Genomic DNA, 12,540 nt, shown 5'->3' on the forward strand with positions numbered 1-12,540 from the left:
GGAACTATGGGATAGCTACGGAAGAGCTACCCACAATGGAACGCTTCAGAAATCGACGTTAGCCTCGGACCATGGACGCACAACACCGAATTACTGTGCCTAGTGTGGCCACATGAAATCGAATTTATATCATCAGTTTTATAAAACCGATTTTAGCTAATTTGATATTATCCCGTAGTGTAGACGTGGCCTGAATTGCAGACTGTACCACAATGGTGCGATCAAACTACCCTGTGTTGACACTGCTGGTGCAAACTAAAAGATATCTAGTTTGCATTAGCATAGTTCTATTTGAAAGAAGACCACATTAACACAAATTAGATACCTTTTAGTTTGTTCCAGCAGGGTCCACATATGGCACTTAGATTGCAACACTTTGGTGTGCTCTGCAATTCACACCCCATAATCTGAACTGTGATGCAGTATCAAGCCCTAAATCTCATTTTCAAAAGTGATATAGGCATCTAGGGGTTTAAATCTCATTAACTGTCAATGGGATTTTGGTTCCTAAGTGTCAAAATCCCTTTTGAAAATCAGATCCAGGCTTCTAAATCACTTAGAGTGCAGCAATGGCTAAATACTTTTAAAAATTTGAGCCTAAGTGAATGACTGTACACCATCACTAATTTATGGTTGCTTTTCTCTAGTTACAACCTGTTCAGTTTGAAGAATACTCTACTTCTTCTTTCAAAGGTCCTATTGTTTTAGATTCAAGAGTTTGAAGGGCTAAATTAAATAGTTGGTCTGGTCTCTGACTTTGTGCTTATCCTGTCTTACAATTTCCTGCCATAACCCCTTTACATTCACTGTTAAATAATCATCCATCCCTTCAGTTTAACAAGAGGACATACTGAGCAAGTCCATTCTCCCTTACTGCCTCAAAAGCCACATTTTATTGAATGGTATCAAAGGCTGTGCACTCAACAGTTGTAGTTCATCATACATATATAATCAGTTCAGTTTGCTAACTATCCTGTTTATGCAGATACTTCAGGTATAATAGTTAGAACTTCATTAGTGCAGACAATAAAAGTCCTATCAAACAGTATGCTATTCTGTCATTCTTTCCCCATTACCATTGGTAAGTGACTTGTACAACATTTGCAAAAATGCCTTTTGGCTCTGTTCACTTGATTACAGTTTTAAAGTTCTTTATAATTTTAAGGTGTCCTGAATGCTTATTAAATGAACAAAACTAGACAAAACTAATCATCCTCTACAAAAAACATCAATTTTGTGGTCCACTCCTTTGATGATATTATCCAAAAGGATAAGCACTGAGGGTTAAATAAATAATGATAAAGGGATTAAAACCAATGGTCTCATGCTCCATTTCATTCATTACAGATGCTTTCCTTGGGAACCATCAAGTAGCAGCACAGATATATTGCTGGGTGGGTGTTAGCAGCTAATGCCTATTAAGAGAAGAAACCAATTTTTCCAATAGGTACTATATCTTTTATTGAAGAATTCATATAATAAATTAGACTTGTGATTCTCCAGTCTGTGTACACAAGATAAATTAAAGATTGTGTAGACTACAATAATTTATCATCATAATTTGGTCTCCAATTCAGGGGCGGCTCTAGAGATTTTGCCGCCCCAAGCACGGCAGGCAGGCTGCCTCCGGCAGTTTGCCTGCGAAGGGTCCCCTGGTCCTCTGAAGCCGCGGGACCAGCGGACCCTCCGCAGGCATGCTGCCTGAGGCAGCCTCCCTGCCGCCCTCATGGCACCGGCAGAGTGCCCCCCATGGCTTGCCGCCCCAAGCACGCGCTTGGCGTGCTGGGGCCTGGAGCCAGCCCTGCTCCAATTTAATCATTAGCTTCCTCTTTACCATTCAAATTGAATTTTGAATACTGAAACTAAACAGCTTGTAGGAGCTCTGCTGTTATCATGAGCAGTGCTAAGCTTTAAGAAAAAACATGAAAAGGACAATACCACTCTAGAAAAGACAACCTACCTCCATCTATAAATTGATGGGAGCAGTGGGAATAAGGACATAAAAGTAATTTAATTGTAAATGTTTTATTGAACATTAAAAAATTTAGATGTATTTATTATTACAAGTGCTTTGGAGGATAGGATTAAAATTCAAAATGATCAGCAGAAACTGGAGAAATGGTTTGAAGTAAATAAGATGAAATTCAACAAGGACAAATGCAAAGTACTAGACACAGAAAGGAACAATCAGCTGCACACGTACGAAATGGGAAATGACTGCCTAGGAAGAAGTACTCTGGAAAGGGATCTGGGGGTCATAGTGGACCACAAGCTAAATATGAGTCAACAGTGTAGCACTGCTGTAAAAAAAGCAAACGTCATTCTGGGACTTATTAGGAGTGTTGTAAGCAAGACACAGGAAGTAATTCTTCTGTTCTACTCTGTGCTGATTAGGCCCCAGCTGAAGTATTGTGTCCAGTTCTGAGCACCACATTTCAGGAAGGATGTGGACAAATTGGAGAAAGTCCAGAGAAGAGAAACAAAAATGATTGAAGGTCTAGAAAACATGACCTGTGAGAGAAGATTGGGGAAAAAATGGGTTTGTATAGTCTGGAGAAGAGGAGACTGAGGAGGAACATGATAACAGTTTCCAAGTATATAAGGGAGGAGGAGGGAGAAAAATTGTTCATTAACCTCTGAGGATAGGACAAGGACATTAGAAAAAGCTTCTTAACTGTCAGGGTAATTCACCACTGGAATAAATTGCCTAGGGAGGCTGTGGAATCTCTGTCATTGGAGATTTTTAAGAACAGGTTAGACAAACACCTGTCAGAGGGATGTGGGGGAATGCTGGAGGGGAGTGTGTAGTAGAACCCAGGCCAACCCTCACAGGAAGTGGGAAGGGAGCGTCAAGCAACCCCACTCTGCCCCCAGCTCTGCTCCGGCCCCACCCCCAGCCACATCCCCCAATCGGGGCTCTGTTGGTCCCCTTATCCCTGTCTGTGTTCCCCCCGGGAGGCACAGACAGGGTAAGGAGGGAACACCACCCTGAAAAGTTTGGGGACCACTGGTCTAGATAAGTGGTTCTCAACCAGGAGTCCAGTGTTCCCTGGGGGTCTGTGACCAGGTTTCTTGGGGGTCCACCAAGCAGGGACTGCATTAGATTCACTGGGGCCCAAGGCAGAAAGCCAAAGCCCCACCACATGGGGCTGAATCCCAGGGCCCAGAGCCCTGCCACCCGGGGCTGAAGCTGAAGCTTGAGCAATGTAACTTTGTGGGGGCTCCTGTGGCGGGAGGCCACAGGAAATTGCCATGCTTGTTACACCCTAATGCCGGTCCTGGATTTTATATGCAGAAAACAAGTTATTGTGGCACAGGTGGGCCATGGAGTTTTGATAGCATGTCATGGGGGCCTTAGAAAGAAAAAGGTTGAGAACCCCTGGTCTAGATAATACTTAGTCCTGCCTTGAGTGCAGACGACTGGACTAGAAGACCTCTCAAGGGCCTTTCCTGTCCTACACTTCTATGATTCTCTGATTAAGACCCTACAGTAATTAACTCTTCAGATAAAACACAATAAATTTGTTTTGGTGACTGATATGAAGACCTCACTACCATTCCCTCACAGCACAGATACTAATCATAAAGAGTCTCTTACTCATATTGGTGAACAGTTACTCACCAATATTAATAAGGGGTTCCCAATCTAGTGCACAGATAGTTAAAGAAAAGTTGTGATGTAGCAGTACTGAAAGGTGGCGGATTGAATAGCTGGGTAATGAGTTATTTCCAGGCCCCAGCTCTTTTACTGGGTCCATTAGCCCAACCAATCAGCATAAGGTATGTCAAACAGGCAGATGATGGTACAGGGATCTGGCATTTTGGAACAGAAAGGAATGTGGTTCGGCAGAAGAGGTGGAGCCAAGTGAGACAAATAGAGGCAGATGTGTAGCTAATGACAATGAGTTCTTGTTATTACAGAGTGTCATGTGAAGGTGTTATACATGCTCCCAGGCTCCTGGTTAGCTGCTGACGGCAGCCGAGCTTTACTTGAGCCTTGAAGTGAAGGAGCAAGGGAGGAGTTACTCCAAATACTCAGCGTCTAAGTTCATCATTACTAGCTGGCTGGTAATAATGGGGACACCTGATGACCAGTATCAAGGGCCTGGGGATCCGTGAAGCCTGGGCTCATGGATTCTGAATGAGATAGAAGGTGGTGAAGATGACCCATGAGAACAACAGTGCCTAAACCAATCAGGTATGAATTAGGACAGGTTTATACTATGGAGACTATGCCAACATAGCTACGCTGACATAGTCCCATAGCGTAGATGCAGCCTGCACCAACAGAAGGAGTTTTCCTGTCGGTGTAGGAACACCACTTTCCTCAACAAAACTGCCTATGTTGACAGAAGCCCTCTTGGAAATTACAACCATTGGTAATAATGATCATCATAATAAAACATTATTTAAAAGAACACTTTTGAATATATTTTAAAATTTTTAGAACTATTATATTATAGAGACAAGATGGGTGAGGTAATATCTTTTATTGGACAAACTTCTGTTGATGAAAGAGACAAGCTTTTGAGCTTACACAGAGCCCGTCTTCAGGTCTCTTTCACCAACAGAAGTTGATAAAAAAAGATATTTCCTCGTTCACCCTATCTTGCTAATATCCTGGGACCAACATGGCTACAACACTGCAAACAATAATTTATTATTGTAATATTGGTAGCAGTGCTATATGAAGTTGAGAATATATTTCAACTTAAATCGCTGTTTCTGGAGGTTCATAACAATAAGAAATAAAATTCTTGTAGATTGAAATGTGATGTGAAGTCACAGTCTGGGAATTATTGGGATTATTTTGATAGAAAACATGGTTAACCCATTTTTCAAATTATATGGTTTCTTTCTTTTAACTCCTTCAACACAAATTTACAGGTTTCAGATTTTTCTTACCTTTCCACAAATGATGCAGTTAAAAACAAACAAACAAACAAGTGATTTAAAGTACTTAGTGAAGATGAATTGATTTGCTAATTTTTGGTGGGGAAAAAAGACATTTTAATATAAGGACCAGGATGATTTTTTCTAATATTTCCTTAATGTTTTACTTTTCATCAAAACTAGCTGAAGGGCTAATTTTTGAAGGGCAAATGTCAGGGAGTCCTCTTTGAGACTTGTAAAAGGGATTATGATAGGGTCTACAGGCCCCACATTGAAACAGGAAGAGGAGTAGAGCAATATTGGTCTAGGGAAGCCGGGGCCGGCTCTAGCCATTTCACTGCCCCAACCATGGCGGCATGCCGTGGGGGGCGCTCTGCCACTCGCTGGTCCCGCAGCTCTGGTGTCCCTCCCGCAGGTGTCCACCGGAGCCGGGGGACTAGCGGACCCTCCACAGGGACGCCTGCGGGAGGTCCACCGGAGCCACCTGCCACCCTCCCGGCAACCGGCAGAGCGCCCCCCGCGGCATGCCGCCCCAAGCACGTGCTTGGCATGCTGGGGCCTGGAGCCGGCCCTGAGGGAAGCCCCTGTCCCCCTCCCTGCAAACAGATGCAAAGCATGTTCCCAGTGGAGGAGCATTTTAAAATGACACTGGTAGCCCAGGAAAGGGGGAAATGAGCTGCATGTGGCACCAAGAAGCAAAGCTGATGTTGAGAGCTGGGTAGGGAGTGGCAATAGATTTCTGAAGCCTGCTTAAGCAGCAGAGCCTTGGATTCCACCTTCTTTAGGAGTTGAAAGCACTGGGAGAAATTGACTGACTGAACTGAACACTTAGGTCTGGTCTCCACGACAAAGTTAGGTTGATGTAAGCTGCCTTGTGTTGACCTAGTTGTGCATGTATCTACACCTAAAGTTGTCTTCCACTGATCTAAAATCTCCATTATGCTGACAAAGTAACACCACCTCCCCAAGCGGTGTTGAGCAATGGTTGATGTAGTGAGGTTGATATGGCATGAATATAGCCACTGTGTTACCTACCTTGATGCTAACCATCCTCCAGCAGCTATCTCACAATACCTGATGCTGACTGCTCTAGTCACAATTATGAACTCCACTGCCCAGAGGTCATGGAGGCTGAAAAGCCCCACGATTTTTTGAAATGTCTTTTCTTGATTGTCCAGGTTAGAAAGTGCACAGTAGCTCTCCATTATTGTGTGCAACTGCCCAGCTGACCATACTGGCTACATGCTCCAGATGCACTCCCTCTCCAAATAGACAGAAGATATGGAGCTTCTGAGGCTGTAGGGAGAAGAGGATGGAGCTCCTGAGGCTGTGGGGAGAAGAGCATGTTCAGGCATAGCTACAGACCAGCCATAGAAATGTGCACATCCACAAGCAGGTTGCAGGAGAAGGAGTATGACAGGGATTAGCAGCAGTGCCATGTGAAAACAAAGGAACTGTGGCAGGCATATCAGAAACCCAGGAAAGCCAACAATCAGTCTGGTGCTGAGCTGCAGACCTGAAGCTTTTATAAAGAGGAGCATCCCATACTTGGTGCAGACTCAACTACCATCTTGCACACTACCACAGATCCCTCAGAGGACCCATAGTCACAGGTCCCTGGCATGAATGCTGAGGGGAAGGAGGAGGTGGATGAGGAAGAGGATGGGGAACAGGCGACCAGGAGGTCCAGCTGTCCTGCAAGCCAGAACTTATTTGAGACTCCAGCACAGTCCACTCAGTCTTGATAGTGAAGCACAGGCTTGCCTGATGAAGGGGAAGGAATCTCAGATAAGTGGGTAAATTTATTTCCCATTACAGTGATGGCATCCCCAGCATAGCAGGACACAGTTGTCAACTTTTCATTAATTTACCGGTACTAGCAGAAGTATCAGAACAACAAAGAGAGGTAGAGTTGTTATCTGCTTTTTATTCCCCCATAGAGTTAGGAGACAAGGGGATGGGCGGGGAAGACGGGACATGCAGAGCAGTTTGTTTATGTAGGCAGGGAAGTCCCTGGAATCCTCCTGGGAGATCTCGATGAAATGTTCAGGGAGGTCCTCTGCAATCCTCTCCTGAAGGTTTCCATGGTAGCCTTATTTCTTCCTCTACTGTAGGAAGCTTTCCCATGCCAGGTGGTGATAACTTTGACAGTCACCAGTGCAATCAACAGGCTAGCAGCATACAGGCCCCAGGGCAGCTTTGATACCCCAGCAGCAGCTGTGCTTTCTGTGCCTTTGTTACTCTCTGGAGTGAAGTATCAGCTAAAATTACCACCTACTGTGGAAAACAGTGCCAGTATTCAGTGCTATTACCCATCACTCATAGTTCCATGCAACTGATCAAATCCTTCCTCATTTCCCTCATCCCTGGCAGACCACACTCACCATAGCTGGAGCTGTGAGGGGCATCATGCACAAGGACTCTGAAGCATATCAATAAGCATATCATGTGTAAAACTTTAGCTGAGCAAGGGAAGGGAGTTCTGAATCTTAACTTCCACTTTACATTGTGACTATACAGTGGATGGTACTCTCTCTGTCTTTTATCTGTAGCTGCTGCCATTGCAGCCTGGAGGGGCTAGCCCCGCCCACATGTGGAACACTTGAGCCAGATAAGAAGGAGGAATAAGAGGATGCAGGCAGATCCTGCAAGCCAGTGCTGCATCAGACCATGAACTGGGGGCCTGGAGGATGAATATTGCACATTATGTTGAGAAGGAAAAAGCAGATAGGAAAAAGGCCCAGGAGTCAGAGAGAAAGATGCGCCAGGATGTAATGAGGCTTCTTCAGCAGCAAACAGATACTTCAGACTCTTGTGGACCTACAGGTTCAACAATCCCAGGCTCACCTACTTTTGTAGTCCATGGAGAACTGCAGTACAGCACCTCTCTATTACCTCTTCCTTCCCCCACAACATTCCATGTGGCATCAGGGGCCACATCCCTACTCCTACCACTTCACACCAGGGGCCCTTAAGGACAATCACAGATTCATATATGCTGACCTCTGAGAGCCACAGTTGAGGTCTGTGTAGCTAAAATGGACATGAATGTTCCTTTTCCATCTTTAAGCTCTTTTCCATAAATGTGTTAAGGTTTTAATATATTTGCTTTTAACTTGCACAGAATTTTTGAAGTGGTTTTGTTAGTCAATAAAACTGTTTGGAAAATAATTCATCCATATTAGTTCTCAACATATGCTGCCGAATGGCTGGTGACACTGAAAGCACCTAATTACTTGTGATTGTACGCTTTGACGCACCTCATAAGATCAGCTACAAACACTGTAATAATCATAAACATACAGCAAGCAACACAAAATTAGAAGGTGAATTGTCAGTGTTGTATTCATAGATGTGCAACAAGCACCACACAATTCCTAACAACCTCCAGACTGCAGGGCCAGGGAGAGCACAGTACACATTACTATGGCTCGCTGTTAAAGTGCTCTTTCAAAGCCTCCCTGAGCCATACAGTTCCATGATGAGCTCCTCTAACAGCCCATGTGTCTGGCTGTTCAAATTCAGCAGACAGCCACTCCACCTCCACCCCGCTGGCAACTTTTCCTCCTTTGCTTCATAGATATTGTGCAGGAAACAGTAGAGAGCTATAACTGTTGGGATATTTTTCTCACTGAAATCCAATCTTGTGAGTAAACACCACCAACGCCCCTTCAATCTACCCAAAGAACATTCAACTGTCATTCTGCACCTTCTGAGCCAGTTATTGTCTCTTACCTTGGTGCTGTCAAGTGGCTGATGTAAGCCTTCATGAGCCAGGGCAATAAGAGGTAGGTTGGGTCCCCCAGAATCACTACTGACAGGTCAACATCACCAGTGGTAATCTTCCAGTCAGGAAAGAAAGTCCCTGCTTGCAGTGTTCTGAATAATCCTGTGTTCTTAAAGATGAGAGCATTATGCATCTTCCCTGACCAGCCCACACTGATGTTGGGGAAGCATCCCCAGTGATCCACCAGTACTTGCAAACCAAAGAAAAATAGCTTTTCTGTTGATGTGCTCCTTGGCAAGATGATCTAGTGCCAACGTAGGGCTATGCATGCCATCTATCACCTCACTACAGTTTGGGAACCCCACTGCTGCAAATCCATCCATTATGTCCTGCATATTGACAAGAGTCACAATGCTGCATAGCAGGAAATAATTAATGTCCCTGCACACTTGCATGACAACGCCCCGTCCCCCGCCCCCCATTGGATTTTCAAACTCCAAAATGATTTCCCACTGACTAGTAGCAATGCAAATTTCCACAGTGTAATCAGCATTCACTTCTTCACTGTGAATGCAGTTCTCGTTCTGGTGTCCCTGCACTGGAGGTGGGGGTCAGCTTAGCACACAGATCCAGGAAGGTGGCCTTGCACATTCAAAAGTTCTGCAGTCACTGCTCATCATCCCAAGCTTGCATTATGGTGCAATCTCACTAGTATGTGCTTCTTTCTTGATCCCTGAAATGGTGCTCCACTGTTTGCAGTTTCTCTGTGAATGCCACCAGTAATCTTGAATTGGTTCTCACTATGTCACACAGCAATCTGACCTAAAAGAAATCATCATGTTCTCTGCAGCACTTAAATGAGAAACAGGTTGTCCTGGCAGTCAGACAAAATCCATTGTTCTGAAATCAAGCCAAGTTTCTGAATGGCTGTGCTACTGCCAAAATCATACAGAAAATTTACATTCCCAAACATATCTCAGATCCTGGTCCTGGTGAAGATGTCTCCCTGTTCTCAACCTATATGCTGTGCTGGTCCTTAACCTTCACTTCATCCATTGTAGCAATTAATCTATTCTGTGCTCTTTAAAACAAAAACAATCTTAAGCATCAGAAATATCTTTTATACAATTTTAACTCCTTAGAAGTACTATGTAAGCATTAAATATTGCCTTGGCAATAGTTCAGAAAGACTTAGAATATGATCTCAATAAAGGTGGACCACTAACTTTTTTGAAAAGTTAAGTATTTTGTACTAAAACTAGGGCATGGTTAGTGCATCAAAATGATTAGGAGACAGCTAGGTGGCTATATAGACACTATTGTTAAAGGTCCTTCTATTTTCATCACGACATAGTGAGTGATACTACTAGAAATGTTAGTCTTTCAAACTGGTACATATCTTTAAGGGTGCCCTGCCTAGAAACATGGATGGATGGATGATTTCTTGGCACAACCCTCTTCTAAAAGTCATTGGTCCCAAACATAGCATTTTTTGTTCTGAAGCAAGAACGCTTGTGAGAGTAAGTAATGGCTGGGTAATAAGGCTAGTAACAATGGATAAAATTCATCCTATTTTTTAAATCAATGGATTTACACCAGAGACAGAATTTCTAGTTTAATGAACACTTGTTAATAAGAGCCAAAGGAATCATTTTGAATAGAGAATTAAGCTGATAACTAAATACAACCATTAGGGTTTGAATCTGTAACAGGTCTTACCAAAGCCTCAGTCATAATATACAGGCTAATTTATGCTCACAGATTCAAAGTGTTGAGCAAAAACAAAAGTGACACTAATGACCCAAGATTTTGCAGTCCCAATTAATAGCACAATAGTGCAAACTATGGGCCATGTGGGCTACAAGCCATTGCAATCACTAATAGTGTATTCCTCCAGTTAATTTCTTCTGCAGTGTCTAACCTCAAGGGAGCAACCTGACTAGTCGTTAGAAGTTTAGCAATATAATTCATTCTCTCAAAAGTTATCAATCTGATGTGGCAAGGATATAGCCTTAGAAATCATTGTGTCTCCATTGTATTGTGTTTTCTTTTCTTGCTTTTATAACCTGCTCAGAACAGCACCATGCTTCCATTGTTTTCAGATTAAAGAGGCTGAGTGATACTATATATAAGCATCTTTAACTCAAAGATAACACAGTGCTATTAGTCTGCGAAAAGACAAACATTTCTTGGCTGATTCTATAATATCTGGTATAGAAAGAAGTTTGGAACTGTTGGCAAAGAGATGATTTCATGATTTCAGTCAAGATCCTCAAACTAGATGGCAGAAAAAAATACATCTTGAAAGATAAGCAAAAACAGAACAATTTTATTCAAAGATATTGAGTAAGATAAAAGTTCAAATACATGTTTCTCTCCAAGAAACAGAAAGAAAACTGAGAAAAGGGTGCATATGGATCAGTGTATTTTCTGTTTTGTTCTTGTTGTGATCATAAGGTAGGCCTTTTCCCGCCTCTTCATCAGAGAAATTCATCCCTTTTTCCTCAAGCCCACAATTAGCAATAATTTTACTTGGCCAAGGAAAGCTAGATTGGACCACTAGTGTTTTTAGCAAAACCACAGGAACGAACCACTCTTACAAGGACTCTGCATGCTAGCTCTACAGTGCTTTCAGCATCTGCTAAGCTGCTAAATTGGTGAAGGGCTAATAATTTGAACTTAGTTTCTACAAGGTAGCATGAAGTGGTAAACACAGGGCTACTGGGCCAATTATAAAGCAGAATTGTGTCTCTAATGTCAAAAAACTGTAACCCCAACTAGCCATGCTTAGTGCCGATATATTAAAAAACTGGAGGTTTTCTAATTCTGTTTTTATAGATAGTGCAGGTAAAATGGTCATGAACAATAGCTAAACAATCTTCCAAGAAAAACTCAAAGAAGTTAATTACATATAAAGATGTACTTATCAAAGATATACTAATTTCCATACTAAGAAAAGTAGAATCAAACTTGAAATTGTCATTAAAATATTAATTGTTAGTTATTCAGCAGTTGATGGCTAGTTAACAAAAACCTTGTGGTCCTGTTTCACGGTCATATTAACACAACTTTACACTGCTCTGGCACTGTAAAGGGTCCTTAAAGTGAGTGCAAATGTAAGGCTGTGTCTACACTACAAAACTAACTTACATTGGCATACAGCCACTGCAGTTATAAAACTGCATACGTGTGTGTGCGCACTTGGCTCATGGCAGGGTGTGCATCCTCCCCAGGACAGGACCATTGTACCAGTTGTATTGTTAATGTGGGGCATTGCGTGATGGCTCCAGAAATCCAGTAACAGTCGACATAAGCAATACAGTGTCTGCACTGACACTGTGCTGACTTAAATACATCAGCTGTGACCCTACGCTGCTCGGGGAGTGGATGTTTCTAAATCAGTATAGAGAAGTACATCAGCAGAAGCCAATTTAAGTGAAGACACTACCACAGTTAGTCAACACACTTTGACCTAATCCTGAAGTGTAGACCAGGCCTAAATTTTAACCACTTCAAGGCTACTTTACCCTGCTAGAGAGATGTAAAGTAGCCTTATAATAAATGTGAAAGGCCCTATGGATTTCATTTTGATTTCTGTTTATAACAAACCATGCACTATATTGTATTGCATATCTAAAGTTATTGCACATCTAAAGTTATTTAACATGTTCATTTGTACATAAATCAACAGAGAGGCATGCATTATAAGAAGTTGATAGAATACATCCACATAACAATGTAGATTTTTTGACAGTAGTCTAGGTATCATGTCTTTGCAAATATTAGCCTAATCAGTAATAAAAAACAAACAATAAAACACAGCATATTAATGCAATCTTTGATTTTCATATTTTATTGTCTTTCCTACTGAATCTCACCAAGGAATTGAGTTTTCTTGTTTATATGCCAGACATTTAAGG

The sequence above is a fragment of the Chelonoidis abingdonii genome, chromosome 2, assembly GCF_003597395.2.
Source record: "Chelonoidis abingdonii isolate Lonesome George chromosome 2, CheloAbing_2.0, whole genome shotgun sequence".
In the NCBI taxonomy this organism is placed as follows: domain Eukaryota; kingdom Metazoa; phylum Chordata; order Testudines; family Testudinidae; genus Chelonoidis; species Chelonoidis abingdonii.